The 13181-nt window shown below is 44.5% G+C and overlaps 1 protein-coding gene across 7 annotated transcripts in view; it reads right to left on the bottom strand.

The window, feature by feature from the left end:
* The window catches only part of ARHGEF11 (Rho guanine nucleotide exchange factor 11), a 4318379-nt gene that overhangs the window by 1871509 nt on the left and 2433689 nt on the right, over nt 1–13181 (bottom strand). The window lies entirely within an intron of this gene.

The raw sequence follows: 13181 nt of genomic DNA, 5'->3' as shown, positions 1-13181 counted from the left end.
GCTAGCTACGGCATGAACTGTCTCAGTAAAGAAATAGTTAAAATTGTCTTGAGACATCCTCAGGGGATTTATCAATGGTAGCAGCGGGGGCAGGGGTAGATGTTTTTCCAGGATGAAGTAGATTATTCAGACCTGCCCAGAACTTCTGAGGGTTGTTCTGGTTAGCTGTCTGTAAATTACAGTAGTACTGTTTTTTGTCTTGTAAAATGGATTTTTTAGTCTCATTCCTAGCTTACCTGTATTTAACATGATCATGGGGGTCTTTAGTGGAGCGCCATAGAGCCCAAAATTTGTTTCTGTTGGTAATTTTTAGTCTAGACTCTTAAGAAAGTCAAGGTACAGTTTTTGCTTTTGTGTTTGCTAAAACACCTCTATGGGGAGGTGTTTTAGCATAGACCAAATACAGGAGTTAAGTTCCTGCTGGAATTTGGCAGGGTCAAAGTCTTTTTTGTTTCTGACTTTTCTGAGTAAGGGTAGTTGCAGATTAATGGCTTTTTGCTTAACTATGTAAGTGAGAAGGTGGTCACTTAGGTCATCAGGGAGGGTTCCAACAGTGTACAGTTGGGGGTTACTATTTACAAGTACCCAATCAAGTATGCTTTCTTTATGTTTGGGTTTACCTAACCTGGTAGGGGTGGTTATTATTTGTGTAGATGCATGCAGGTTAATGTGGGTAGAAGGGGATTCTAAGGAAGAGGTGCCCCAGTCAATGTTAACGTCTCCAGTGTAGTGTGGCTATATTATTACCCGGGGGAATATACATACAGATGATGTTGATGCATTTACTTTTGTTACGTTGCAATCTAGTGGCAAGAACTTCTGAGTTATTAATCTGAGGTGGTTGATTAACATCTATGGTCACCATTCAACTCAGATTTGTAGAGTATAGCTACCCCACCCCCCTTCCTGGAAACATGATCCAGCCTGTGTATGTTATACCCAGATGGTAACAATTCATTGTCAGTAGTGTTAGGTTTTAACCAGGTCTCAGACAGACAGAGAATCTGAAGGGAGTGTTATTAATACTCCTAATAATGACATGACAGGCCAGGAGAGAGTTAGTTGGTCTACTGTTTATAGTTTTATGGCTTAGGTTACAGGTAGAGGGGGTGTATATATCAGACGTGGATGGGCCTGGGTTGAGGTGAATGTCACCACCGAGTATAAGGCTAGGTCTATACTTAGTGATAAGCCTCAGGAGTTTGTTTAAAAATTTGTAGTACTGCCTAGATCTACAGCTTATGTGCCAAGGGTTGGTATGCTGAAAGAGTGAACAAGATGTTAAGTTGGACCCATTGTTATTAGTACAGCTGGAGGTGGGATGCTTTACAGCTGGAGTTATAGTATGGCCTTTTGGGTACTGATAACCAATAAGCAAATGGTTTTCATACAAGGTGAGTACACAAGTGACTAGCAGAAGAGAGTAGTGTAACATTACGAGAGAAGGAGTATAGTAGTTAGGATCTGTTATTTGTATGACACAACAGCAGAAGATCTGATGGGTCATTTTAGAGGTAACAGAGTGGGTGGAGAGAATATGTTAGGTGAGAGCTGATAGGATGATTAAAACAGGGTGGGAAGAGTCTATTGGTGAAAGCTGACAGGATGCTATAACAGGGGTGTGGTTTAGTACCTATAAATTTAAAGGTAGTGGGGGAGGGTGGAAATTGGGGGCAGGGAGGGTTGCTGAGCGAGTCCGAGCATAACGAGGGCGAGCGGAGCGGGGCTAACACTGACTCAAGTATTTTCTTTGGCTTTGGTATGTATTTAGTGTTAACTTAATGGTTGTGTGTATATATGTATATGTGTGTATATATACCTATATATCTATATATATATCTATATATATATATATATACCTATATATATCTATATATATATATATATATCTATATATCTATATATCTATATATCTATATATATCTATATATATCTATATATATATATATATATATATGTATGTATACAGACACACACACACACACACACACACACACACACACACACACACACACACCAAAAGAAGGATCTGTCAAGGAAGAGGACACAGGACTCCAAAGACAAGGAGCAGCAACCTCCATAGGCCGATCTGGGGCAGGGGGAGAGGTTGAACCAGATGGAGGCAGACAAAGTACAGCTGTGTACACTTACCATAAATGTAGATGTTCGAGTGTATTCACTGTTGCAGTAATCACACATGGGTTATCCTGCCAGGGGTAGCCCTCAGTTGGCCCGAATACCAGAGGCTTAGCATTTCTGAGTCGGTTGCTGTCGCTCCAGGACTGACCTCAGGTCGTCAGTGATATAAAATCAGGCAGCTGATGCCATTATTTTTTTGCCCCAACTTTCAGGAGCCCCCAAATAGGGAGTTAGGTTATGTTGGAAGAAAGTACAGTTGTGTACCTTCCATAAATGTAGATGTTCGAGTGTATTCACTGTTGCAGTCATTACTCTTGGGTTATCCTGCTGGCAGGCTACCCACAGTCGGCCAGAATTCCAAAGTCTAGGTCTGGCGTCGGTTGCTGTCGCCTCCTCCCTGACGTCAGTGTGCCAGGGGTATAAAAGATGCAACATACGCCATTTTCTTCAGTTTTTCTTGCCCCAGATGTCAGGTGCCCCAAATAGGTAGGCTGAAAAATAAATCAAAAAGAAATGCATACACAAAAATAACATTTCCTTCATCTACAAGCAAATACACCAAAAAGGTTGTATAGGATAGAGACGTGCAGATAAGTCCCAGCAAAGAGAAGGGGGATGGTGGGTGGGTAACCTGGACTGCAACAGTGAATACACTCGAACATCTACATTTATGGTAGGTACACAACTGTACTATGTTCATCGTGTTTCCCTGCTGCAGCCATTACTCTTGGGTTGTATCCCAAAGCTGAGGAAGGGTGGCTCGGCTAAATAGGATTAGGGGAGGCTATGAGGCCCTGCAGAACTGCAGTGGCGAAGCCTGCTCTGGACTTAGAGAGGTAAGTGGTAGTGCTTTGAAAAGGTGTGCACTGAACTCTAAGTTGCAGCCTCTAAGATTTCTTTGGTTGGTACTCCCCTGAGGAAGGCTGCTGAAGTGGCTCCTGCTCTGGTGGAATGAGGCCTAATGCCCTTAGGCACTGATTTGCCATGTTGAGAATAGCAGAAACGGATGCAATGGCCTATCCATTTATAAATAGTCTGTTTTGAGATAGCCTTTCCTTGTGATCCTGCAGCATATGACACTAAAAGTTGCTCAGTCTTTCTGAAAGCTTTAGTTTTGTCCAAGTAGAAGTATAACTGCCTCTGTATGTCCAAAGAATGCAGAATTGTTTCACCCTTGTTCTGTGGATTTGGGTAAAAGGTAGGCAGGTGAATGGTTTGATTGAGGGCCACACTGGACACCACCTTAGGCATAAATGTAGGGTTTATCCCCAGAGAAACCCTCTCTGGATGAAAAATGATGAAAGGTTCCACAGCCATGAGTGCTTGTAACTCCGACACTCGCCTTGCAGAGGTAATGGCTAGGAGCAGAGCTGTTTTCCAGGATAAGAATTTAATATGCGCTGTTGATGCTGGCTCAAAAGGAGGCAGTGTGAGTTTTTCCAAAACAAAATTGAGGTCCCAGGCCGGAATTGGTGCTCTCCTTGGAGGCCTAATGTTCTTGGCCCCTCTGAGGTACTGCCTTATTAAAGGGTGAGAAAAGATAGGTGGTTCCGTGTTGTAATGTGCAGACATGGCAGAGGCATGAATCATAATTGATAAGAAAGGCCTTTGTTCAGCATCTCAGTCAGGTATTGTAAAATCTGAGGAATGTTTGGTACAGACGTGTCAATGCCTAGCTTCCTGGTTCCAAGCACAGAATCTCTTCCATTTTTCTGCATAAGATTTTCTGGTACTGGGCCTCCTGGCCTCCAAGATAACATCCATAACAGCTTTTGAAAGATGAGTGTTCAGAATGGCTACATTATCCTCCATGCTGCCAGATTTAAGGTCCTGAGTTGGCTGTGCAGGATCCGATTGTTTTGATGGGTCAGCAAGTGAGAAGTTTGAAGCAATATCCATGCTGGACCTTGAGACAAGCTCTTCAGGTTTGGGTACCAATGCTGGCATGGCCAGTCTGGTGCAATCAGAATAATTTTTGTCTTCTCTTGTCTGACCTTTAGGAGTACTCTGGGAAGGAGAGGAAGTGGGGGAAAAGCATATACTGTTAGATTTTTCCAGCTGAATGATAGGGTGTCCACTTTCCCTGCTTGTTTGAGGTAAATCCTTGTGCAAAATCTCTGTAATTGACAGTTGTGAAGGGAGGCAAATAGATCTATGTCTGGGCAGCCCCATTTCCTTATTATCATCCTGAAGACTTGTGGATCCAGTTTCCATTCGTGGGGATCCATGAGGTTTCTGCTTAGTTCGTCTGCCAGAGTGTTTGTTTTTCCTGGCAGGAATTGTGCTTGCAGGTGAACCTGAAAGGCCAATGCTGTGTCCCATAAGGTCATTGCTTGTCTGCGGAGGGGGTAAGAATGAGTACCTCCCTGCTTGTTTATGTACCACATGACCGTAGTGTTGTCTGTCTTTATCAGTAATTGTCCTGGATGAAGCAGGTCCTTGAAAGCTGTCAGGGCATTTTGAACAGCTAGCATCTCTTTTTGATTGATGTGAAGATGCATCTGGTTTGCAGGCCATGTGCCCTGAATACATTTTCCTGCCATATGGGCCCCCAGGCATAATCTGAAGCATCCATTGTCAGTGTCTGTCTGGCTGTGGGTAAACTGAATGGCAGACCCTTCTTGTGGTGACAGGCTTCTGCCCACCATCGAAACTCCTGTTGTAGGCAGGGAATGAGTGCAATTACTGTCTCCAGGCTGTGGCAATGCTGAGTCCAAACACTTTTCAGATACCATCGTAGTTTCCTCATATGCAGTCTGGCATATGGAATTAGTAGAATGCAGGATGCCATGAAACCCAAGGCCTGCAGGATTTTCCTTGCAGATAAGTGGGTTTTTGTTGCCAATTTCTTCAAGTAAGTAGTCGGTTGTTTTTGCTTGTCTGGCATGAGATAAGCCATCTGGGCAGTTGTATTTAAGCTTGTATCCAGGAATATTATCTCTTGAGAGGGCACTAGTTTTGATTTCTTTTCGTTTACTGTGTACCCTAGGCCAATTAGTAATTTTTTTTACAAATGCCAGATGCTTTAGAAGAGTGTCTTTGTTCTCTGCTTGAATTAGGCAGTCATCCACGTAGGGATAAATTTGAATTCCTTTTTGTCTGCAAAACGCAATTACTGGTGCCAGGCATTTTGTAAAGACCCTGGGCACAGTAGATAAGTCAAAGGGCAGTGCAGAAAATTGGTAATGCATTGAGCCAGCTATGAATCTGAGGTATATTCTGCAAGATTGCCTGATTGGGACATGCAGGTATGCCTCTTTTAGGTCCAAAGTTACTAGCCAAGCCCTCTTGCCCAGCATGGGCAGTAGCTGCTGAAGAGTCAACATCTTGAATTTTGGAACTTCCAGAAATGTATTTAGTATAGACAGGTCCAGAACTGGTCTCCAGGTTTTGTCCTTCCTGGGTACTAGAAAAAGTCTGGAGTAAAATCCTTGCCCCTGCTCTTGTTGTGGTACTTGCTGAATGGCCCTCATATCCATGAGGGCTGAAATTTGTTTTTGTGCCTCTGCCCATTGATTGTGACAGGTCTGGCATGCCCTTTGACCTTGGTAGTGTGAGAAAATGGAACCTGTAGCCTTGGGACATTTGTCTTGGGTAACCATTTGCCAATTTGATGAAAAAAGTGCTAGTTTTCCCCCTAAGGGGGCTGTCAAAAGAAAACTGCTTGGAACTGGTAGAGGAAAGTCATTGGGACTGTTTCCTGTAAGGCTGTGATTTGTCTTCTCTGCTTCTGGAGGTAGGAGCACCCCATTGTTTAGGCCTGTATGAGCCTTGGGGCTGAGATCTGCCTCTGGGATGCCTGTATCTGCCTCTTTGTGGTCTGTCTGAGACAGGAAAGGACCAATTTTTAGAAGGCGAGTTCCTGCTATACCTAGGTAGCGTGTAAGAAATCCTTGACTGTCTGCACGGATTTTGCTTTATCCTCCATTTTTTTCAACACCTCTTCTGCTTTAGTACCAAAGTATCATGCTGTAATGGTGCGTCTAATAATTTTGCTTTAACATGATCAGGCAGATTTTGTTCCTTTAACCAAGCATGCCTTCTAATAACAGAACATGTAACAGCTGCCCTGCAAGAGGCCTCCAGTGAATCATAACCACATTGCAAAGTATGCTTTCCCACTTATTCAGTTGCATGCAATAAATCCTGCAATTCCTTGTTCTCTGAAAATTTAGTACTTGTCAACATTTTCTGTTTAAGTAGTGACATTAAATATTGCTGATATTTAAGCATATAAAATTGACAATTTAAAGCCCTTACAGCCAGGGTGGCAGAAGTGTATACCTTTTTCCCCCATCTGTCTAGAACCCTAGAATCCCTATCAGAGGGGACAGGGTTTTTTGCAGTGGAAGCCTTAACCCCCTTGGGACCCTGAGATATAGTTTCTGGGTCAGCAGCGGGGTTTTTATATAGGAATTTATGAGAATCCGGGACCCTGTAGTATCTGTCTGGCTTAGCAGGTGCAGGGGGTAAAGAGTCAGGGGATAGTCCGGACTCTGAAAATACATCATCTACAATGTCTAGAACAGGAGGAATGGCAAGGGGTCTATGCTGAGGAAGAAGCAGGAAGTCTGAGCCTTTTCTTAGACTCAGAATATTCTTGGCTCTCCCAGTGGAAATGCTCCCTCATAGTATGCAGTGTTTCCCCAAAGGAATAGTCCTCAGGAGGAGAGGCTGAAGGAATGGATTCTTCAGCATCAGAATCCTCATAGGGAAGCATGGAGTAATCCTGTTCAGAAGAGGAATCAGAGGAAATAGATACCTGATCAGAAGAATCATACTCAGTCTCTTGCCTAGGACTCTTATCAGGAGGGGGATGGGAGCCCCTGATCAAAGTAATTAGGTCTTCGGCCATTTTGAGCATCTGTTTTTAGGCATGGAAGTCTGAATAGGAGAATGCTGTACTTGTTTCTTTGTCTTTAGAGCTGCTTTAGTCTTTGTCTCTGAAGCTGAGGATGGCTTAATATATAGTTGTGTAGGTCTGAAGACACCCTCAGAAGCCAATGCCTGCTCAGTGGCTCCGGACCCATCTGAGGGATTGATTTCCGAGTGTCCAATACTTTGAGTTTCCAGAGGCCCAGTCCGCTCCACGTGGGAGTCGGTAGCGGGTGCCAGGGGCTGCGAAAGCGCCTCACTGAGAACCAGCGACTGGCCTAGAAGAGGCTTCGTCGTCGGTTTTGGACCTTGGATGCCTATCCTTGTCCTTGTCTTTGCGTTTTTTGTAAACTCCGGCCAAAGTAATGAAATGCAAAATCGAACCGGCGCTTGATAGTGCGTTGGTTGAATCTAGCACAAAACCAACAGCTAGCAACGTTGCGATCAGGGCCTTGGCAAGGAATACAGTAAGAGTGAAAAGCCTTATGAGGTATTTGCTTCCCACAAGAAATATAATTGATAACTTTTTCTGACATCAGTCTGGAGCAAGAAAAAAGTTTCCCCAATGGGGTTCTTAGCTTTAATGAAGACTTTGGTTCTGAAATTCAACTTTGAAAATCTCAGGAGTAGGCCGGCAGGCACTTGCGAACTGCTTTTGCTTCGAGCACCGCGTGGCAAGAAAGACTGAAGAAAATGGAGTCGGTTGCATCTTTTATACCCCTGGCGCACTGACGTCAGGGAAGAGGCGGCAGCAACCGACGCCAGACCTAGACTTTGGAATTCTGGCCGACTGCGGGTAGCCTGCCAGCAGGATAACCCAAGAGTAATGACTGCAACAGTGAAACACGATGAACATCTCCACCAGTACAGAGTAAATACCAAAAATTCTCTGTAAGGAGAGAGGAAGAGAGAGAGAGAGAGAGAGACAAGGGGGGGTGGAGGGTGGGAAAAGTACAGTTTTGTACCTACCATAAATGTAGATGTCCGAACAGGATAGCATCTGCAGTCCTTACAAATGGGTTGTCCTGTCGTCAGGCAGCCCTTCGGTCGGCCGGATTCCAAAGTCTGGGTCTGGCCTCGGCTGGTGTCGCACTTCACCCGACGTCATAGCTGCAGTTCTTCGGGTATAAAGGCATCAGCCGATGCCATTTTCCTCAGTGTTTCTTGCCCCAGATGCCAGTTGCCCTCCTGGATAGCTAAATTTTTGGATAAATGCCAATGTTTCCAAAAGGTAGAAGGCAAACACAAAAAATAAGCATGTATGTACATATATACAAACAAATACACCATAAGAAATCCCCCCAGCTAGCTATTAGGTGGGCAAATACCCTAGGAATACCACAGAGGGGAAGGAGGGTGGGTAATCCTGACTGCAGATGCTATCCTGTTCGGACATCTACATTTATGGTAGGTACAAAACTGTACTATGTCCTTCAAGGATGCATCTGCAGTCCTTACAAAAGGGTAGAATACCATAGCCAAACTAGGGGAGGAAGAAGAAATTATGGTGTAGTTAGGATCCCTTGCAAAACAGCAGTGGCAAACCCTGCTCGGGATCTAGAGTATAGAGGTAAGTTATAATGCTTGGCAAATGTATGCACGGAGGTCCAAGTAGCAGCCTCTATAATGTCCTTGGTAGCCACTCCTCATAAGAAAGCTGTGGTAGTGGCTGTAGCCCTTGTAGAATGAGGCCTTATGTTCTGTGGAATTTGCTTTCCATGGTAGGAGTAACAGAATCTAATGCAATTTCCTATCCACTTGGAGATTGTCTGTTTGGAAATTGCTTTTCCTTCCCTTCCTGTTGCATATGCTACCAGAATCTGGTCAGTTTTTCTATTGCCCTTGGTTCTGTCCAGGTAGTAGCGCAACTGTCTATGTACATCCAAGGTATGCAGCAGTCTTTCCCCCCTATTCTGTGGATTGGGAAAGAAGGTAGGTAGGTGGATTGCCTGGTTTAGAGACACTCTGGATACCACCTTAGGCATAAATGTAGGATTAGTTCTCATGGACACTCTATCTTGATGGAAGATTAGGAAGGGTTGTACTGCCATTAAAGCCTGTAGTTCCGAAACCCTTCTTGCTGAAGTAATTGCCAGCAGGAAAGTAGTTTTCCAGGATAGGTGTTGAAGATCTGCTGTTGCTGCTGGTTCGAAAGGGGGGAGTGTCAATTTTTCTAGCACAAAGTTCAAGTCCCATGCTGGTAATGGTGGTTTCCTAAGAGGTTTTACATTCTTAATTCCTCTCAGAAACTGCCTGAGTAGAGGATGTGAAAAGACGGGGATCGAAGCTGTATTCTGCAGAAATAGCTGATGCATGTATCTTGATGGAGGAATAGGACAGGCCTGTATGGAGAAGCTCTGCCAAATACTCCAGGATGTTAGCAATATCTACCTTTGACACATCTTTCCCCCTTTCAGTACTCCAAATGAGAAACCTTTTCCATTTTCCTGCATAGTTCCTTCTTGTTGAAGGTCTGCGGGCCTCAAGGATAATGTCTTTAACCCTTTGGGATAAATCTGGGTTAGTTGCTCTTATGTAATGTTCCAGGCAGTCAGTTGCAGAGTTTTCAGGTTTGGATGCAGGATGTTGTAGTCGCTCTGAGTTAACATCAAAGGAATCGGGGTAGTGTCCACGTTCCCCCCCCCCCCCCGAGACATGCTCCTCAGTAATGGATACCAATGTTGTCTTGGCCAATCTGGAGCTATCAGAATTATCCTTGGACGTTCCTCTTTGATTTTCAGTAGTACCTTGTGCATCAAAGGAAGAGGTGGAAATGCATATGCTGTCAGGCCTTTCCAACTGAAGGATAGAGAGTCCACCTTCCAAGCAAGTGGGTGGTATGTCCTTGTGCAGAATTTCTTGAGCTGGTGATTGAGTGGGGATGCGAATAGGTCTATTTGTGGTAGTCCCCATTTCTTTGTGATGGCCTTGAAGATGTCCGGGTGTAGCATCCATTCGTGAGCATCCGAGGTAGTTCTGCTTAACATGTCTGCTAGGATGTTTTCTTTTCCCGGTACAAATATTGCCTGTAGCTGAATGTTGTAACTCAGAGCCATATTCCATAGGTCCAGAGCCATTCGGCATAGAGGGTATGAATGAGTGCCTCCCTGTTTGTTGATGTACCACATGACTGTGGTGTTGTCTGTCCTTATCATCAATTGGCCTTCTTGGAGGAATGGTCTGAAATTCTGGATTGCTAGTTTTACTGCCAGCATTTCTTTTTTGATTTATGTGTAGGTGCAGCTGATCTGGAGTCCATAAGCCTTGTATGCACTTGTCCAGCATGTGGGCCCCCCAACCGAGGTCTGAGGCGTCCGTTGTGATGGTTTGGCTTGGTTGAATGCTGTGGAAGGACAAACCTGGGTTTGACTGGCATGCCTGAGCCCACCATAGGAACTCTTGTTTCAGGCATGGGATTAGTGGTATTTCGGTTTCTAAGCTGTGCCTGTGTTGAGACCATAAATTCTTTAGGTACCACTGTAGCATTCTCATATGCAGTCTGGCATTGGGGACCAGGATTATGCAGGATGCCATGAAGCCCAAGGCCTGCAGTACTTTCCTTGCTGTTAGTTTGTTCTGCTTTGTTAATGCCAAGAAGTAGAGAGGAAGTTGTTCTTGTTTTTCTGCAGTTAGGAATGCCATTTGTTTTACTGTGTCCAATTCTGCACCCAAGAAGGTTATTATTTGGGATGGTATCAGTCTTGACTTTTTTAAATTGACTGTGTATCCCAGGGCTTGTAGTAAGCAAATGACTCTTTGTAAGTCTTGTCAACTTGTTTTTGTTGTCCGCTTGTATCAGGCAGTCGTCCAGGTATGGATAAATTTGGATTCCCTGAAGCCTGCAGTGAGCGATTACTGATGCCAGGCATTTCGTGAACACTCTGGGCGCAGTAGATAAGCCAAAGGGCAATGCTGAGAATTGATAATGCTCTGATCCTGCAAGGAATCTGAGGTATCTTCTGCAATTTGGTCGTATGGGGACGTGCAGGTATGCCTCCTTGAGATCTAGAGTTACCAGCCAATACTCCTTGCCCAGCATGGGAAGAAGTTGCTGTAGGGTCAGCATTTTGAATTTTGGAACAATGATGAATGTGTTTAAAGCAGACAGGTCGAGAATAGGCCTCCAATTTTTATCTTTTCTTGGTACCAGGAAGAGTCTGGAGTAAAATCCCTTGCCTTGTTCTGTAGGTGGTACCCTTTCCACAGCTCTCATCTTTGCTAATTGAGCTATTTGTTTTAGAGCTTCTGTCTTTTGATTTGGTGATAGGTTTGGCATTCCTCTTTTTACTGGTAAAGTGTGGAAATGAAACCTGTAGCCTTGGTCTATAGTTTGCAAAATCCACTTGTCTCTTGTGATATCATGCCAGTTTTTTGAAAATAAGGCTAACTTTCCGTGCTGCTATTTGTTCCCTGGTAGGCGGTGTCAGAGCCAAGTCACTGTGATTGTCCTGTTGCAGTGGTAGTGGTTGTGTCTGTGCCTCGTTGGTTGTTGCCTTGCCACTGGCGTCCCCTGTAGGCACCACCTCTGGATTGATTTCTGCCTCTTGAACGCCTATTCCTGCCTCTCTGAGTTTTAGAGGAGTCTGGAAAGGACCAATTTTTGGAAGGCCAGTTCCTGCTAAACCTTGGGGGCTGAACCTGTAAGAAATCTTTCACTGTTTGTACAGATTTTGCCTTCTCTTCCATTTTCTTCAGTACCTGTTGGGCAGGAGAACCAAATAGACTGACCTTATCCATAGGAGCATCTAATAGCTTTGCTTTAACATGATCCGGCAAGACCTGTTCTTTCAACCATGCATGCCTTCTTATAACTGTGCCAGTCATGGCTGATCTAAATGAAGTCTCCAGTGCATCATAGCCACATTTTAAGGAATGGTTACTAACCTGCTGAATGTTATTCACCATTTCTAGAACATATTTCTTATCTAAGGAATCATCAGAGGACAGTTTCTTAGTTAACTGATCAAGCATAAACTCTTGGTATTGGATCATATGAAACTAACGGTTCAAAGCTCTAGCTGAGAGAGTAGCAGAGGTGTATACTTTTTTACCCCATCTCTCTAAGGACTTGGATTCCCTTTCAGAAGGGAGAGGGTTTTGCTGAGGTGAAGCTACTGCCTTAGGCCCCTGGGAGATAGTCTCAGGATCTGCAAAAGGAGCCTTGTATAAATGGTGATGAGTGTCCGGGACCCTGTAGTACCTATCGGGCTTAGCAGGGGCTGGAGGTAAAGTATCAGGAGCAGTGCAAGCATCATTAAATGCATCATCCACAACAGGAAGAACTGGAGGTATAGCTAAAGGCCTATGTTGCGGTAAGTGTAAAAAGGTCCTAAGCCTTTTTCTTGAATCTGAGAAATCTTGTCCCTGCCATTGGAATTGCTCTCTCATGGCATGTAAAGTTTCCCCAAAGGAAAAGTCCTCTGGTGGAGAGGCAGAAGGAATCGATTCTTCAGCATCAGAATCTTCATAAGTAGAAAAAGGAGCCTCTGGATGGTCTGTATTGTCTGTATCATCAGAAGAGTCATCCGAGGACACTGGCTCAGGGGGCTCTGCTCTAGGTCTCTTTTCTGGAGGTTGAGAGGCCCTGTCTGGGTGAGATTGGGATCCCCTTATTAAAGAGATGAGATCCTCTGCCAGAGTAAGCATTTGGGAACTGGAACTGGGCCTGTGAGAGGGGGGCTTAACAGGCACAGACTTAGAAGTTTTGGCTGCTTTAGCCCTGGCAAAGACCTTTATAGACATGGCTGCAGGAGGCCTAGCAGCACCACGTGCTGGGGTAGAAACATCCAAAGGGATGGTGTCCGATAATTCTTGTGAAACCACAGTAGTAGGTAAAACTTCAGAGGCCGATTCAACTAGGGTAGAAGGGGCCTCGGTAGTAGTCATGGATTCGGCTGAAGATTGAACCGTTTGCTCGGTCCTTTTCTTTGCGTTTCTTAACAATTTGAGTAGTCGGAGGATCCAACGGCATTATGTACGCAAAATCTGAGCCGAAAAACTGTTCAGCAAACTCCGACCGACGCCTAAGCGTTCGTCGGTTGAAAGAAGCACAGGCTAAACAAGCTGCTACGTCGTGGTCTGGGCCTAAACAAGGTAAGCAGTAAGAGTGGAAATCTTTATGAGGTATTTGTTTCCCACAAGTTAAACAGTTATTCACTTTTTCTGAC

The sequence above is a fragment of the Protopterus annectens genome, chromosome 17.part0 (assembly GCF_019279795.1).
Source record: "Protopterus annectens isolate FY-2018-M chromosome 17.part0, PAN1.0, whole genome shotgun sequence".
In the NCBI taxonomy this organism is placed as follows: Eukaryota; Metazoa; Chordata; order Ceratodontiformes; family Protopteridae; genus Protopterus; species Protopterus annectens.
Note: the sequence above shows the minus strand (reverse complement) of the source record. Positions and strands in the feature narration are given on the sequence as shown.